This window comes from Sminthopsis crassicaudata, chromosome 2, assembly GCF_048593235.1.
Source record: "Sminthopsis crassicaudata isolate SCR6 chromosome 2, ASM4859323v1, whole genome shotgun sequence".
NCBI lineage: Eukaryota > Metazoa > Chordata > Mammalia > Dasyuromorphia > Dasyuridae > Sminthopsis > Sminthopsis crassicaudata.
In genome coordinates this window covers 331,648,971-331,666,316 of record NC_133618.1, presented here as the reverse complement: position 1 = coordinate 331,666,316, position 17,346 = coordinate 331,648,971, and the positions used below count along the sequence as shown (strand labels likewise).

Sequence of the window (17,346 nt, the reverse complement as noted above, 5' to 3'; positions counted from 1 at the left end):
AGAGGGGAGGGACAAAAAATTGGGAAACTCAGAATCTTACAAAAAATAAAAGTTGAAAACTATCCTTACACATAATTGGACAAAAAAAATACTATTAAATAAATACATTTACATGTATAAAAAAATCTTGACTATATCATTGCCCTTCTTCCCACCCCAAATTACTCTTAGTGGCAGAACTTCTTAGTGTAAGCAAAGAATGGTCTTGTTTCCAGCTTTATATCTGGCACAGAAACCAAAACATCTAGTTTTTTATTAAGATGTCTAAAAAAGTTTGAAAGCGTTTTCCTTTTTTCCATAAAGAGCAACCCAAACAACTGCTCTTGGTGTCCTTTTTCCTCTGCCTAGAGGCACAGCCAAGAATGGCTAGCATTCCTTTAAGTGCTTCATGATGCACTTGCCTAATGGACCCAGGTGGCTCTGGAGGGAAGAATGAGCTGTGATTTTGTATAGCCCTCCCTCACTTAAATCTAATTCATCTGCATGTCATAGCATCCCCTCCCTGACGTCATGGTCCTCTTCATGAACAAAGGACAAACAACAACACTACATGTAGTAAGTGATTAATAAATGTCTATTGACTGATCAATTAATAAAATTAAGATAGCCCTCCAATCCCCAGAAGAGGTGGCCAGAAAGCTCTGATCTAATCCTTTAGAAGATGGCCCTCAAAGTCTTGGTACCTAGGGGTCCTGTAGGGTCTTATGCTCAAGGACATAGTTATCACTAACTTTATTCCACAAAATGATCATCACTCAGACTATCTGCTGTTGTCTGTGCTCAAGACCTCAGGCAGTCCTTTAAGAGAACCCACCGTATAAAATTTCCTCAGGAACTCAGACAAGAGCACCAGAACCCCGTAGCTTTACTACGAAGCAGCTCGGCCTGGCTTCGCTGGGTATCAACCCACCAAAGCCTCTAAGGTGACAGAAAAGGGGAGAGTGATGGCATGGTAAGCTGGGGTAACCATCAGATCCCGGTGATTACTACCCGGCACCTCTTCCCTGGGATGTCAGCAGAGCAGCAAGCCCTCCTGACCTGTGTATGCTGAACACACAACAGAGTTTCATTATTACTCAGCTTCCCTTGTTCTGGTCAATTTTGCGTGGGAACTTTAGGTTACTACAAGCCCATAACCTACTCAGACACCTGAAAATCACCCACATTTGCCAGAGGGAAGACACAAGGGAAGGAAATCCCAAAGCCAGGGGGCATACAGCTGCACCACCTGCTCCTTCCAGCCCCATCCGGATGCTGTCTCTGATTATGGTTTTGTATGAGCGTTTGATGGAAAGTACACCAGCTCTGTTCTGTCTCTACCACATTTGGTAACTTTAGGCTCGGGGATAAACACTAGCACAATCAATCCTCTCCTTACCCCAGCCATTGCTACAGCAGCGATGCACAGCTCAGATAGAAATGAGACCAGTGAAGGATCCACAGCCACACATTGACTTAAAAAGCCACATGTGTTTCATTGCATGCTTATTTATTTTATTAAATATTTCCCAATTACATTTTAATTTGCATAAATTTGGCATTGTTATGGGAAGCTTGCAGCCAGTGAGACAGCTATTTGACACCTCTGTTCTACAGCCTCAGCAAGGTAGAAGTGTCCAAGGAATCTTGCCAGGATTCCCTATAGACAATCCCACTTGTGCTCTAGCCCATTGCTGTTTCATTGTGAAAGAGGAAATAATTCCAAAGTTAGGGTCTACAGGTTCCAGAGAACCTGGATCTATTACTGGGTAAGTAGGAACTAGACCTGAGGATATAGTGAAGTAGACGGGTATGTTGTTAGGCCCACTTGAGATTAGAAAAGCCAAGGGCTTGTGTGAGGGAGGGGAAATGGTTAGAGTCTCATCTACAATCACAGATTCTGACCCTAAAGTCTCCTGGGTACCAAGACTTTGGGTGACATCTTTAAAAGGATTGGATCAGAGCTTTTTGGCCTTCTCTTCTGGGGTTTGGAAGGTAATCTTAATTTTATCACTCAATCAATAAACACTTACTAAGTACCTACTAAGTGCAAGGTGGGATAGTTGGGAGTGTAGTGGATACAGTGTCAGGCCTGGAGGCAAGGAGACCCATCTTCTGAGTAAAAAACTGGCTTCAGACACTTACTAGCTGTGTGACCCTGGGCAAGGCGCTCCTGTTTGCCTCAGTTTCCTTATCTGTAATATGAGTTGGAGAAGGAAATGGCAAACCACTCCAGTATCTTTGCCAAGAAAATTCCAAATGGGGTCATGAAGAGTCAAACATAACTTAAAGCAACTGAACAACAATAACATAAGGATTTTTTTTCTTTTTTTTAAAATTAATTTTATAATTATAACATTTTTTGACAGTACATATGCATAGGTAATTTTTTACAACATTATCCCTTGTACTCCCTTCCATTCCGAGTTTTCCCCACCTTCCCTCCACCCCCTCCCCTAGATGGCAGGCATTCCCATACATATTAAATATGTTATAGTATATCCTAGGTACAATTTATGTGTGCAGAACCGAATTTTGTTGTTGTTGTTGTTGCAAAGGAAGGATTGTATTCGGAAGGTAAAAATAATCTGGGAAGAAAAACAAGACAAAACAAAAAAAAACAATGCTCACAGTTTACACTCATTTCCCAGTTGAACAACAATAACAAATATGCCAGGTATTGCTGAGTGTTAAGTATTTAAAAGTATACTAGCTCTGCTAGGACCGTCTTTAAATGTTTTTTTTAAAATTATGAACTTTAACACCAACAGACATCACCATTTTTATATATAAAGGATTATGTACAAAATTGTGAACTTGTTATGAAATTTTAAAAAATATGCATTAAGTATAAGGGAGGGGGAAATATAATCTACCAACACCCTCAACTTAGTTGATATATACACAGGATTTAATATAGAAGGTGATGTTTTTAATATTGTTGCTAGTTACAAAATTAATTGGAAAATTTCTGCCACAACTGGCAATCCTATTATGAAATGTAAACCCCATTTCTCTCTAACAACCTTGTTAGATGAACAGAATTAGACACATCATTGTAGGACTTTAAATAGCCAAGCTCTGTAGGGAGTTCTGAGCCAAAAATGAAGGCTCGGGAGAGCTTTCTGGGAGAGAAATTTGCAGGGAAAACAGGAAGAGAGCTTGTTTCTCTCTCTCTCTGCCCCTCATTGGGCATGAGGGCTATCAGCAACTTCCCCAGAGCAAGACACTCCATCCAGCAGTTTGAAATTTGTTGATTTGAGGCACAGTTGAGGGTTGAAGACACATACTTTTATGGCTATAGAAAGGTAGTCAACCAAAGGAAAAAGCAGGAAAGGACCCCTGACAGCCAAGAAGAGATCTAAGAGATCTCTTCTCAAGAGATCTCTAAACAATAGAAAATTGAACTGTGGAGTGGAGCATCTAAGAGCTGAGAAACCCACCCACTAAAAACACTGCACTGAGGATGAGCCACACATAAGGACTATACAAAGAAACAAAGTTCTCCCAGGCCCTGTGAGTTACTATTGTAGAGTACAAGTTTGAACCTACTCTTCTCATGGACAATGTGTGTATTTGTGGGAGAGTCCTAGATAGAGTGCTTCCTTCTGGAAAAATGACTACTAGATGTCATGGCCTATGGAGTTAGGAAGGAAGAAGAGGAGGTGAGAGAAATGCCATGAGGCCGCTTCCTTCAATTTGATAAGAGAAAGGGGTTATTTGTGGCTACTATTTTAAAAAAATATTTATTTTTAATACATATTGCTTTATGAATCATGATGGGAGAGAAAACTCAGAGCAAAAGGGGAAAAAAACCATAGGAAAGAAAAAAAAAAAAGAAAATGTGAACAAAAGCATGTGTTGATTTACATTCAATCTCCATAGTAATTTTTCTGCATGCAGATAGCATTTTCTATCCAAAGTCTGTTGGGATTGCTTTGGTTTACTGAATCACTGAGAAGAACCAAGTCTTTCATAGTTGATCATCACGTATTCTTGCTGTTATTGTGTACAATGCATTCCTGGTTCTGCTTGTTTTGCTCAGCATCAGTTTGTGTAAATGCTTCCAGGCCTTTCTAAAATCAGCTTGTGTATAATTTTTTGTAGAACAATAATATTCCATTATTTTCATTACCACAGCTTATTCAGCCATTCTCCAACTAATGGGCTTCTACTCATTTTCCAGTTCCTTGACACCACAAAGAGGGCTGCTACAAACATTTTTACATGCATGGGTCCTTTTCCCTATTTTATGATCTCTTTGGGGTATAGACCTAGCAGAGACACTACTGGGCCAAAAAGTTTGCACAGTTTTATAGCTCTTTGGGCATAATTCCAGATTGCTCTCTGGAATGGTTGGATTAGTTCATAACTCTACCAACAATGCATCAGTGTCGGTTTTTTTCAAATCCCCTCCAATATTCATCATTATTTTTTCCTGTCATCTTAGCCAATCTAGGAGGTGTGAGGTGGTACCTCAGAGTTGCTTTAATTTGAAAGTCTCTAACCATAGTGATTTGGAGCAATTTTTTATATAACTATAGATGGCTTTAACTTAATCATCTGAAAATTGTCTGTCCTTTGACCATTTATTAATTGGGGAATGACTTGTATTCTTATAAATTTGATGCAGTTCTTTATTTATTTTAGAAATGAGACCTTTATCAGATGGGCATAAAAGATGATACCATAAGCAAATTAGGAGAAAAAGGGATAATTTACCTATCAGATCTTTGAAGCAGGGAAGAATTTATGACTAAAGAAGAACTAGAGAACATTATGAAAGGCAAAATGGACAATTTTGATTACATTAAATTAAAAAGGTTTTGCACTAACAAAACAAACAGAAACAAGATTAAGAGGAAAAAAATCTTTTACAGCAAGTGTTTCTGATGAAGATTAACACTATATTAAATGCTTTTGTGGATAATATTTTACAATTAATTTAATACTTTGTTACCATATCATCATTTGTGAATGTCTTTTTAAAAAAAATCTCTAACACTATCCTCCAATTCTCCTTCTCTGCCTCAAATAAAAGAGAGGAGGAAGATGTCTTTCATTCTATGCTGCTAGTCTATCAGCCCAACTTAGAATTGGTCACTATAGTCATCAGACTTCTGAACTCTTTTCAATTATTGTAGTGATCATGTAAATTAGTTTTTGTTTTGTTTTTGCAAGGCCATTGGGGCTAAGTAACTTGGCCAGGGTCACGGTCATGCTAGGAAGCATGAAGTGTTAAGTGTCTGAGGTCAGATTTGAACTCAGGTCCTCATGACTCCAGAGTGGTGCTCTATCCACTGTGCCATCTAGCTAACTCCATTATATAAATTGGGGCAAAACTCAGATGACAACTCAGAGAGCTTATTAAGGGGATATCTAACCATTGTTCTCACCATCACTTATTTATCTGATTCTGGAGCACGCGGGCTTTGGAAGAGCATAAGTCACAAGCCCAGAATGACAGAAACAACCATATCCTATTTATCACAATGACAATAGAAAGGAAAGGACTTTCCTAACTAAAAGCTTTCAGATAGAGTAGTTTAGTTTCCATAAGGGCACTCATCATATACTCTTAGCACAAGCTGCACTCACTGCTGGAAAATGAGATAACCTATGTAAAAATTAAATTGTTATGTAAATATTCTTACATTATTCTGATTCAGTCCCAAATGTACCAATTCTCTTCCAGGATCTGTTTTCCCTAAATATTCTGGTGCAAGCACAACCAACTGTCCCTTCAACTCCAAGTGACAGTTTGAGGGGAAGCTCATAATCCTCCTAGCTCATTCTCCTTACAATCCTGCTGCTATCTGCCTCTTTTTCCTCCCTAGAAGAGGAAGGAAGAATGGCGGTGTCTTTCTGCATTTGGGGTGAGGGTAGGGAAATGGTAACGTGAGATGAAGACAACTGATAGTAGTAGCTGAAAAAGTCTTCTCTTGCTTTGTGTCCTGAAGAGTTTCTAGTATATTATTTTCTGCTGGGTCTGCACAGGTAAAAACCCCTAGGATTCACCTCACTGCTTCCCTTTCAAACACTAGGCATCTCATTTGTCCACGCCAGCTCCTGCTGGATGTTTTGTGACTGAGTGAGTTTCGTGACAGAATATTTTTGGATGCCAGACCATTTCATGGACAGGATTATGTGCACAATCACTTTTGATGGGCTTTGGATAGGGTATCCTACACCCTGGGTTTTCTGGGACAGTACTGATTTCAGGAAAATAAAACAAGTTTTAATGAGGCTTTGCAAATGAATGATCTTTGTCAAATCAGGTATACCAATATTTGGTATGGGAAACATGGTCCCTGTGTGGTTGAGTAGGAAATGGGGAAGGGGAATAGGAAATAAACAATTGGAAAGTGAGGTAAGAGTTTTTTCATGAAATAAGAGCTCTACAATGAGTTTGTGTCTGCAGCTCTTTGGAACTGATGCTATATTGAGGTACCTCAGGGAGGTCTCTGGATGGGGCTCAAAGAACTGTGCTTCATTCCAGGGGATATTCACCAGCTTTCCTACCAGCATGAATTAGCCCCCTTCTCATGGAATTTTCCATGAAATCTCCATGCTTAGCTCTGACAGCCATAGGAACCAAGCTGAATCAGAAGTATCCCAAAGAGTGCTCATTCAATGAGGCTGGAAGCTTGGCCATCTGGGTAATCTCCGCATGCCCATATGGCCCAGAATGAGGAGAGAGCTTCTGTCAGCAAGTATGTTACTCCTCTGCCAACTCATCTAAACATAAAGCAAACTTTGAAGTTTCCTGAGAATGGATTAGGGTAAGGGAAAGTATTCATTCTGATATCTCAAGAAGAAAAACTTTGATAGTGAACCAGAGGCCAAAAGTTACTCCAAAGAAAAAAAGAGAAAAGTTTTCATGGCCTATAAATAACCTCATGATTCCTCTATTTTGAGAAATGAGTGGACTATGCACAGTTCCTATGCTGATTGTGACAATATCAACTAACTGCTGCTGGGACCAGGCATGTGGGGTGCTCCCTCTCTCTTCTAAGGCTCCCCTCTCAATTCTGGACCCATACCTATGGGACTCTGGGGCGATTCTGGCCCCTAACAAGAGGGTTTGGACCCCTTTTCTTACAGTACTCTCTTGCCCTTTATACCCACCTCATCCCCATCCAACCTGGAGCCCTCGGGAGAATCATTTTGGCACATGTCTAGGGTTTTTCTAAAAGAGGAGAGTAGAAAGGTAAAGTATAATGTTATTGTTTGTCTTAAAGAGGACCAAGGACATCACAAGGGGAGGCTTGATTTGTGTGTGAATTAGATTTAAGTGAGGCAAAGCTGTTCAAAGTTGTCAGCTTCACTCTCTCCTCGAGTCAGACAAAAATCAAGATGACGAGATATGGTAGATGACCTTGGTCTTTCTAACTTAAGGTCTTTCTCAGGCCTCAGTTTGTCTGAAGCAATGCCCCTTCAATGACTAAGGCAAGGTAAGAATGATAGTCTAATTTACCATCACAAAAGTTCCAATGTGGGAGGGAAAAAATTTGACACTCATTCTAAGCCATCAAAATTTCAGCATGAATCCCAGAAGCTAATGTTAATCACATAGAGCAGGAACACAATTTATATCCTTTACATAATGATATTTTTACACAACAAACACAAGCATTAGTCGACAAAGACTTAAGCATCAGTAATGATACACTTGAGAAGTTGAAATTTGGTAAAGACGTCACAAGATTTTGATTTACAAGTGTTGTATTTTATAGGGCTACTCAGCTGGCATTTCATGTTCCTCTCAGTTCTGGGCTGTCTAAACAAATCCTTTCAGGTTCATGCCTTCTGGCAAGTCAGGCCAGAGATTGAGCTCATCTCCCTACCAGTGGTCATCCATCATTTTCTCCAGGAAGCACCGGAGTAGTTGCTGGGGATTACTTCCAATGATCTTCAGCACTGCGTGGATCCCAGAAGCTTCCAACTTCTTGATCTCACAAGGTCAAGACTTCAAAGTGCATCTCAGAATTGATATTCAATCACTTATACCAAGAGAAAGAAAATGGAACAGAGGAGGGAATCAAGACCCCAAGTCTCAGACTCAGGCTCGATCTAGCTGTCATGTGTTCACCACTACCATGCTGCTGGAGAGGGAAAGCACCAACCCTTTCCCCTTAATTCCAGGAAGAAGACTAAAGGATTGCCAAATGGGAAATAGTGTGATCTAAAGGGTAAAGCAATTCCCTCTATGGCCTACTGAATAGGCTGCTCCTGATTTAGTGGCCAATTCTTTCCAGTGTGACCTTGAAGCTGTCCTGTCATGGCACAGGAAGACCAAAGTTTTGCATTCCATCATTCCAAAGTGATAAACCATTAAAAGTTGTGCTGTCTCTTTCCCTGGGAGTAGCCAGTATGAATTTATACTCCCAAGGGTATATTCTAGGAAGAGCTGACCAAAGAGGCCTGCTCCTTCTACTCTCATTATGTAATAAATTGCAAAATGTAAAATAAATAGATGAATATCCACATAAGTATAAAACATCCAAACTGAGTAGACCAGTCTTAGAAGGAGAAATGACAAGCCATTAAAAATACCCTTGAAAAGAGATTGTCCTTAGATGGATTCATAAAATGAAATCTACTAAACTTTTTAAAATGCTGTACAGTATGTTTATTTTTTTAATATCCCTTCACTTCCAAATATATCACTCCCTTTTCCTTCGTCCAGAGAACAATCCCCCACAACGAAGAACAAAACAGCAAAAGTATCAACTGAATCTGACAGTTTATTCACTTTTCCATACCAATAATTTCCATCTTGCAAAGGAAGGAGAAGGATGAATTTTCTCATCTTTTCTATAGCACAAGCCTGTATGTTATAATTACAGTATTTATTTTTGGATCTGTTTTGTTCATCATTTATACTATAGTCATTGTATATATTGTTTTCTAATTCTGTCAGTTATATAAGTCTTCTCAACCTTCTCTGTATTCTCCACACTCAATTCTTATAGCACAGTAATATTATATTATATTCATTTACCAAAATTTGTTTAGCCATTCCCCAAACTATTTTACCCAACTTTTTAAGAACAAATATCTTCCTTATATAGGCTGGTTCAAAACATAGAGATGTTTTCATGGTAGACTGTCCAAATCATTTTATGAGACATATTGATTCCTATATCAAACAAGTACAAAGCTGAAAAAGAAAACTATATTCCTTTATCACTAACAAATAATAAAATCAATGAAATTAATACAAATAGTATTAGTATTATATTATTATGTAGTATATAAAAGAAAATTATCCATCTTTCATGATCAAATGCAAGGATAGTTCAATACCAGAAATATAATCAATCAATAAGCACTTATAAAGGTCCTATTTTGTGCCAGGCACTATACTAGGTGTCAATATAAAAAACAAAATTAAATGGGCCTTACCCTCAAGGAAGTTACATTCTACCAATAAATAATATCAACAGGAGTAAAAAAAAAGAAAAATAAAGACATGGGACAGCTAAGTGGCTCAGTGGATAGAATACCATCCCTGAAATCAGGAGGATCTGAGTTCAAATCTGGCCTCAGGCACTTAACACTTGCTAGCTGTGTGATCCTGGGCAAGTCACTTAACCCCAGTTGCCTCAGCAAAAAAAGAAATAAAATTACAAAAAAAAAATAAAGACATAATGATTATATCATTAGCTAAAGAATAAAGCCTTTAAAAACAAAATATAGCATTCATTTGTATTTAAAAATCTAATATGAGAAGAGAAAAATTATGATAGAAAGTAAGTAGCTGAAACTATGTCCTAATATTATATTCAGTAAAACAATATTAGAAGCATTCTCATCCAAAGAGGTGTTGAACAGGATTTCTATTTTTGTCATTGCTATTTAACTGTTTTAGAACTCGTAGCAAAAAGACATAAAATTAAAACAATATATTAACCACAAATATATTTTTAAATCTCTTGCATAACTATAAAACAAGATAATTGACAACAACAAAATATTAATGGACGTAATAAATGACTAGTAAAGTAATGAGACAAAAAAATAAGTCTGTAAAAATCATCTAAATTCCAATACATCATCCACAAGGAAGGAAAGGAAACTGATAGACAATCTCCTTTTGTAATAAAGATAAAAGCCATCAAATATACAGGTACCAAATAAATGATCAAGATACATAAATGACCTATACAATGACAACCCAAAATTAATTCAACAGAAATAATGAAGAAGTAGAATAAATAGGGAAATATCCCTTGCTACTGGTTATGTCAGACAAGTATATCAAAACTATTAATATTTCTCAAATTGTTTTTACAATGAACAAAATACAGATTATTTTACTGAATAAGATAAAACCACCAAAGAATTTATATAGAAAAAAGAGGCAAGCATGTAAGAACTACAAACATGCAAAGTGGGACTAGCACTACTCTGTCTCAAAATATACTATAAACTATAATTAGAAAAACTGTCTGGTGCTTGAAGGAGTAGAGAAATACAGAAGTATGTAAATTAACTGGAACAAAGTAAATAACCAAAATCACTGAGATGCAATAAACCATACAATTTTTATAGATTAAAAATACTTTCAATGTGTAATATATCCTCCATTTACTGCAGTCACTTGTTTTACATGATTTGGATTGCATTCACTAGATGTTGACACATATTCTTTCATTATTTACCATGAAATAGCTCTTTTTCACATTAGATATTAAGTGTACTTTTGGCAAACATCCATTTTTCTAAGTCTAGTTTTGATTATAGCCCATGAGTTATTAATGGGGTTGAAATCAAGTGACTTCCAAGGCCATTAAAATATGTTTATCTCCATCTCTTGGATAAATTCCCTAACTTTTCACATATGGAATTGGGCAAATTGTGGTACAGTGTTCCATCTCTTCTTGGGAATTTCTATGATTCCAAAATGATTTTGCTTCTCAATATATTAATATATTTATCAGAGTTCATCAGATCCTGGGATTCTGGTAGTGTGGAATCACAAAAATGATCTGATTGGCCCAGGAACCAGAAGAACCGATGATATAGGAGTCTGAACCAGAATTAAGTGTAAATTCAAAAGACTTGAACAGATTGCCTCTGCCTCTTCCCCGAAAGCTTTCAAGGGCTGCGGTGACATGCTTGGAGTGGAATTGGGGGTGGGGGGTAGGTTAGGGGATAAAGGGATGGGGGGAAGGTAGAAGGAGTTAATAACCTGTTCTTCCTACCTGACCACTATGTATCCATGACCGCATAGTGCCTCTTTTATTTTTTTCTTTAACCTAGGTGAATGAATATCCTGAATGGGAATGCCCTAGTAACCAGGAGATCCATCAAAACCATTCAGCAGCTCACAAACAACCAGAGTCATGGAGAGAATGGTAGTGAGAAGTTAGCACATCACACAAGCAACCTATTTGACCCAGCCCAATAGCAGATTGGTATATCAGTTGAGACATCATGGAAGGAGTAAAGGAGTAAGTCTACCAGTGTCCAGATATTGCCCCAAATAAAATTTGGTGATGATTCTGTAAAAAACAAACAAATAAACAAAAAAAATAAAAAAAAACAGAGAAAAGACTGCACAGTGTCAGAAGTGAGGTACACAGAATTTTTACCAATCCACCACATGTTTTGAAATCAAGTGATTTTGTACTTAAAATCTGAGTCCATTCTCCTCAAGAACATTGCATGGGTAAGAGAAGAGTGTACACTATGGGGGAGGGATTATTTTATAACTACTGCTTATTATATACCATTATATACCTTTTTGTAAAAGCTAACTGATTTCAACTGGCTGACCAATATTTGTGGAGTATACTAAGAGGGACAGTTGTGAGTGACAGTATTAGAAGTTACAATCTGTTAAGGTTACCTCCAAAGTCCAGAAGAGAGCAGTAGTCAGCCAGCCCTGGGAACCCAACCTGCTAGTTTAAGTGGAAGTAAGAAGAGTGAGCGAAGTAAGCATTAAAACAAACAAACAAACAAACAAACAAAAAAAAAAAAAACCCAAGCTGAATTATATTAAAATCTCTTGGTGACACACATAAGCCTTTCTTTTCTGTTCTTTACTGCACAAAGTAAATTCTTGTTCATTGATATTTATCAACTTCATGATAATAAAAAAGAATTTTTAACCTATTTCAAATTGTTTGCTATCTTAGGGAGGGGAGAAGGGAAGAAGGAAGGAGAAACATTTGAAACACAAGGTTTTGCAAAGGTGAATTTTGAAAACTATCTTTGCATGTATTTGGAAAAAATAAAATACTATTGAAAAAATAAATTTAAAAAAGAAAAATATTGCTTTGTGAAAATTTTAGGTGATCATTCTTTACAAATGACAGATCACACACACATGTTACAAAAAGATTCACTTTTCTGACTCTCTGTGTGACAGAATCAAAGAAAGCTGCCATAAAAACATCATTTCTGAATCTTTCATTAAGAATCATTTCAGCTCAAGGTGGAGAGTTTGTATAGTATTTTTCTTTCTTCTTTTTTAAAAAAAGACACAAACAAGGCAGGGCAGTTATTTACAAAGTTTGTTGTAAAGTAAAATCATAAGATGGAGATTTGTGATTCTTTATTGAACCTGATTATAAAAGTTTTTATTGAGCATTGTCAGATTTCTAAGATAGAGAGAGATGTTAGATTTACAACTCCATCTTAAATAGGCAATAGCAGATATAAAATCTGGAATTTAATATCATCTTGGAAAATGTTAAATTGAGGGTCCTAGCAGTTTATACTTTATGAACTGGCACATTGTATAATGCAAATGCTATATTGATTCTTGACAAGGAAGATGTCTCTAAAATGGATTTGAGGCATTTCCAATTCCATTTTATTCTAAAGGCATGTTTTAAACTAAGAACTCTTCCTTTCTATTTAGTGACAGCTGCTTAGTTGAAGAAAGGAAGAAAATAGCTTTGTGGGACTTCATTCTAGTGAACCTGCTAAGGTCACTTCAGAGGCTGAGAAGAAAATAAGAAAACATATTGATTAAATTGTCATTTATCAAGTTTGAACTGATAGCATTTTTTGTTTTGTTTTGTTTCGACAGGACTCTCAATCCCAGAGTTTTGTGTAAGACCTATTTTCTTAAGTTATTTTTGTGAGGAACAGGTGCCAAGAGAAAAAGCATTTTTTTGTGTTGGGTAATGTTTCTCCATTTTTCTCATAGCCTTTGTTTGTATAGATTTTCTCATCTTTCTCATCTGATAGCGAGTCTTTTCTTTGTTCTAGCAATAACAGGATACATAAACAAGGTTATTTTGGGCCATTGCCTGGTCTGCTAGGCTTTGTATGACAAAGTCAAGGGAATGTGATTTCTCTGATGACCTCATGTTTTAAAAAGACATATTCAAAATGTAGAAGCTAAGGCTGAATATTTTAAAAGGAGTATAAGCTGGAATTCTTCCAAATTACTCAGGAAAATCAGAAAGTATATTTAAGCTTTTTAAGAGTAAAAAGACAATTGAGTCTATATCCCAAAGGGATCATAAAAAAGGGAAAAGGACCCACATGTGCAAAAATGTTTGTAGCAGCTCTGTTTGTAGTGGCAAGGAACTGGAAACTGAGTGGATGCCCATAAGTTGGAGAATGGATGAATAAGCTATGGTATATAAATATTATGGAATATATTGTTCTATAAGAAATGATCAGGAGGATGATTTCATTTTATTTTAATTTTTTTTCAGGAGAATGATTTTAGAGAGGCCTGGAGAGACTTATATGAACTTATGTGAAGTGAAGTGAACAGAACCAGATCATTGTACAGGGCAACAAGAAGATTATGTGATGATCAACTGTAATTCACCACCACCAATCTCTCACATAATTCAGGCCAATTCCAATAAACTGGTGATGGAGAGAGACATCTGCATCCAGAGAGAAGACTAAATGATACTAAAGAATAGTATACTAAAGAATAGAAGACTAAAGATACTAAACTTGTATCACAACATAATATTTTAAATTTTTTCTGTTGTTGTTGTTGTTTGCTTGCTTATTTTTTCTCTAATTTTTTTCCCTTTTTGATCTGATTTTTCTTGTGTAGCATGATAAATGTGGAAATATGTTTAGAAGAATTGCACATGTTTAACCAATATTGGATTACTTGCTTCTAGGGAAGGGTGAAGGGAGAAAGGGAGGGAGAAAATATGGAACACAAGGTTTTGCGAGGGTGAATGTTGAAAACTATCTTTGCCTGCATAGAATGGCGCAGTGGATAGAGCACCAGCCCTAAGTCAGAAGGACCTGAGTTCAAATGTGACCTCAGATGCTTTATACTTCCTAGCTGTGGGATTAAGTCACGTAATGTAGTGTTTTTTGGTTTGGTTTTCTGGGGGTCTCTGGAGGTTTTGGGAGCAGCTTCTGTTTCAGTTCAGTAATTACCACAAGAACAGCCAGGGATTAAAGTCCAGATCCTTTATTATTTCTTTCAAAGTCTTGTCTCCTTTCCTGGGGCCTAGTTAGCTTTCTGGAGAGCCTTTCAGGCTGGCATTGGTCTCAATAGAGAAATGTGGGAGGAGAGTCTGCCACCAGGACGATGTGAGATGGCATGAATCTGGGTGCAAGGGTTTGTGCTCCAGCCTCCAGCCTTCTGTCCACTTGTCTTCTCTGGCCCTGAAATCTTCTCCTCTGTGGCTCTCAGTTCCAGCTTATATGCTCCACACTGAGTATAAATCAGTCATTATATCACTAGGAAACCATTATTTGTTGTAAGATTAAATCAATCATACTGACTTAGAGAACTATTAATCACCATGCTAAACTAGATAACCATTGTCTTTATCAATTCCACTAAGTTAGCAGCTTGTAAGAATCCTTGTTTCAAGTTCAGAGTTCTGGCCCATAACAACTTAACCCCAATTGCCTCAGCAAAAAAAAATAAAATAAATAATTTTTTTTTTTAAATAAGAAGACAAACAAGGAAACAATATACCCATTGATGGGGGAAGGTGATATATTGTTAGTTAACAAATAATGCTAGCACAATGTCTTGCACCATGGCAATCTACTAAATGTTTGCTGACTGTATGAATGACAGTAAGAAAGCCACTGGAATTGAGTGAGTTGATGCTATGATCAGGTTTGAGCAAAATTACTCTGGTAACCAAGTGGAAGAGGGATAAAATCAAGAGGGGAAAAATTGGAACAAAAGGATTTGCAATTGTCAGTGCTGAAAAATTACCCATGCATATATTTTGTAAATAAAAAGCTATAATAAAAACATATGCAAGGATAATTTTTCTTATATTGACTCTTGCAAAATCTTGTGTTCCAATTTCCCCCACTTCCCCTTACTTATTCACCTAGATGGCAAGGAATTCAATATATGTTAAAGATGGTAAAAATAAATGTAAACCCAATATAGGAATACATATTTATACAATTATCTTTTACCTAGACTTTTACAAAGAGCAAGGCATTCTTTTGGCTCTTTCCTATTTTATTCTAATCCCAGAGGCTGTTCTATATCTTCTCTCCTCCCCTCAAAACTCTCAAAATACCCCTCCACCCAAATTCTCAACTGAGGACTTTCCCTTGTACTCCACTGAAAAAAAATTGAGGTTATTCACTAAGAATTTCCCCCTCATCTCACATCCCTTCATCATCTTCTTTTCAAATCTTTATTAAAAAGGCAGTTATTTTCCTTGCCAAGATCAGCCCCAGTCTATGCACTTTTATTCCCTCCCCTGCCAATTTCTCCAGTAGATTGCACCAATATTATCTCAACTATCTCCCTAATTTTCAGTCTTTCCCTGGGTAACAGTTTCTTCCTTGAGCCTAAAAACATGTCCTTCCTTTCTCTAGCCTAAACAAGCAAACAAACAAAAAACCTCACTTGATCCTTCCATCCCTACTATAGTTCTATTTTTCTTCTGCCCTCACCTTGAAAAGATCATTTATAATAGGTGCCTCCACTTTATCTTCTTTCACTACTTATTAACCCCTTATAATCTGGCTTCCAAACTTATCATTTCACTGAAACTGTTAATGGTCTCCTAGTTGCTAGATGCAAAGGTCTTATATCAATCTTTGATCTCTCAAAGCCTTTGACACTATTGATCGATTTCTTCAACTTGATACTTTCTTCTCTTTCTAAATTTTCAGGACACTTACTCTCTTCTAATCCTCCTCCTCCTACCTAATCACTCTTTCTCTGGTTCCTTTGTTGCATCTTTCTCCAGAGTATCCCTTCAGAATCCTACTGGCTGCAGAGTCTACTCCAATACTTTTTCTACACTACTTACTTCACTTGGTGATCTTATCAACTCCCATGAATTTAATTACCACAATACTGAAGATGTTCAAATCTACCATTCCTGCCTCAGTCTCTTTGCTGACCTCCAATTTCAAATCTTCAACTGCTTTTCAAGACATCTGGAACTGGATGTCCAGTTGACATCTGAAATTCAATATGTCCAAAATGGACTCATTATCTTTCCCTGTAAAGTTCCCTCCTCTCCTCCCATCTTCCTTATTGCTGTGGAGGGCAACAGCACTTGGGATCCTTGTCTTCCTCAATGTCTCACTCTGTCATTCCCACATATCCAAGCTGTTGCTGATTCTGCCTTCAAAAGACCAGTCCTATATGCTCATTTTTCTCCTCTAACACTGTCACCACTCTAATGCAGGCCCTACCACCATTGCATGTGGTGATTATTGCATGGTGGTGTCTGCTGGTGGATTTGCCTACTTCAAGTCTGCAAGTCTGTTCTCATTCTAATCTATCCTCCATTCATTTTGTCTCACTGTCTGCCATTCTTGGAATGCTCTCTTTCCTTTGTTCTAACTAATGATATTGCCAGCTTCCTTTAAGTCCCAACTAAAATCCCACTTCCTACAGGAAGCCTTTCTTAACCACTTTTGATTCTAGTAATTTCCCTCTTTTTATTAATTCCTATTTATTCTGTACATAGACTGCTTTGTGTATATATACATATATATAGTATTTTGTATATTGTCTCTCCCTTTAGATTGAAAGTCTTTGGAGGGCAGGGACTGTCATTTGTCTCTTTTTGTATCCCCACAGTTCTTGACATGTAGTAGGCACTTAATAAATGTTTATTGAATGAATGATCATAGTACTTACAGATCATTAAGTAATCTGTGGAGAATTGAATAACATATTTTTGATGTAAATATGGCACAATATTTCACTCAAAACCTAAAAGTCACATTAGCGTGAATGATTTAACATAAGTGAAGATGACAGAAAAATGTTGTTGGTGTTGTTTAGTTATTTCAGCCAGATTAGATTCTTCATGATTCCATCTAGAAAAAAGATCAGAGTGGCTTGCCATTTCCTTCTCTATCTCATTTTACAGAGAAGGAAACTGAGGCAAAAAGTGATTTGTCCAGTGACTAGACTTGTCA

General features: G+C 37.1%; 1 long non-coding RNA gene across 1 annotated transcript in view; it reads left to right on the top strand.

The window, feature by feature from the left end:
• The window catches only part of LOC141556377 (uncharacterized), a 148,630-nt gene extending 134,756 nt beyond the window's left edge, over positions 1 to 13,874 (top strand). Inside the window, exons 3-4 of the long non-coding RNA XR_012486515.1 lie at positions 11,248 to 11,438; positions 13,662 to 13,874. This is a non-coding gene — a long non-coding RNA (uncharacterized LOC141556377). The remainder of the gene's footprint in view (positions 1 to 11,247; positions 11,439 to 13,661) is intronic.
• The last annotated feature ends 3,472 nt before the right edge of the window (positions 13,875 to 17,346 follow it).